The sequence below is a fragment of the Osmia lignaria genome, unplaced genomic scaffold (genome assembly GCF_051020975.1).
Source record: "Osmia lignaria lignaria isolate PbOS001 unplaced genomic scaffold, iyOsmLign1 scaffold0176, whole genome shotgun sequence".
NCBI lineage: Eukaryota > Metazoa > Arthropoda > Insecta > Hymenoptera > Megachilidae > Osmia > Osmia lignaria.
This window is the reverse complement of record NW_027478317.1, coordinates 30001-31259: the sequence shown is the minus strand read 5'-3', so window position 1 is coordinate 31259 and position 1259 is coordinate 30001.

Sequence of the window (1259 nt, the reverse complement as noted above, 5' to 3'; positions counted from 1 at the left end):
TTAAACTAACGTCCGTGATGGTATAAATGCAGATTTTCGCTCCGTTTAGCCAAAATAACGAACTTTAGGTGCGCTCCGAAATATTTCAAAGTCCCAGCGGCGTATTGCTTCGCCTCTTAGAACCGATTAGTCGAAAATTTTAACAATCATATTTTTGCATTCTGTACCGTGGATCGATCGTTAAACGCTATTGAACTAACGTCCGTGATGGTATAAATGCAGATTTTCGCTCCGTTTAGCCAAAATAACGAACTTTAGGTGCGCTCCGAAATATTTCAAAGTCCCAGCGGCGTATTGCTTCGCCTCTTAGAACCGATTAGTCGAAAATTTTAACAATCATATTTTTGCATTCTGTACCGTGGATCGATCGTTAAACGCTATTGAACTAACGTCCGTGATGGTATAAATGCAGATTTTCGCTCCGTTTAGCCAAAATAACGAACTTTAGGTGCGCTCCGAAATATTTCAAAGTCCCAGCGGCGTATTGCTTCGCCTCTTAGAACCGATTAGTCGAAAATTTTAACAATCATATTTTTGCATTCTGTACCGTGGATCCATCGTTAAACGCTATTAAACTAACGTCCGTGATGGTATAAATGCAGATTTTCGCTCCGTTTAGCCAAAATAACGAACTTTAGGTGCGCTCCGAAATATTTCAAAGTCCCAGCGGCGTATTGCTTCGCCTCTTAGAACCGATTAGTCGAAAATTTTAACAATCATATTTTTGCATTCTGTACCGTGGATCGATCGTTAAACGCTATTGAACTAACGTCCGTGATGGTATAAATGCAGATTTTCGCTCCGTTTAGCCAAAATAACGAACTTTAGGTGCGCTCCGAAATATTTCAAAGTCCCAGCCGCGTATTGCTTTGCCCCGAAATTTTTCAAAGTTCCAGCGGCGTGTTGCTTTCAAAGTGCCTCCCTCTAAATACCGATCGGCAGGCCGCTAGGTCGGCGACGCACGGGCTTACGCCCAGGCGTATACGGGGGCAAATCGCCGTGAGAGCGTGCGATTTTGACTTTCGCAATAAGATAGTCTCCTTTATGAAAAGGAGCGTACACGTCTCCCAAAAAAAAAAAACAGTTTCATGACGATCAATGTAGTTCTTGATCGAAATGTATCATAGGACGAAGATTTTATCGAAAAGTACGAACTTTGGCGACGCATCGAAATTTTTCAAAGTTCCAACGGCGTGTTGCTTTCAAAGTGCCTCCCTCTAAATACCGATCGGCAGGCCGCTAGGTCGGCGACGCACGGG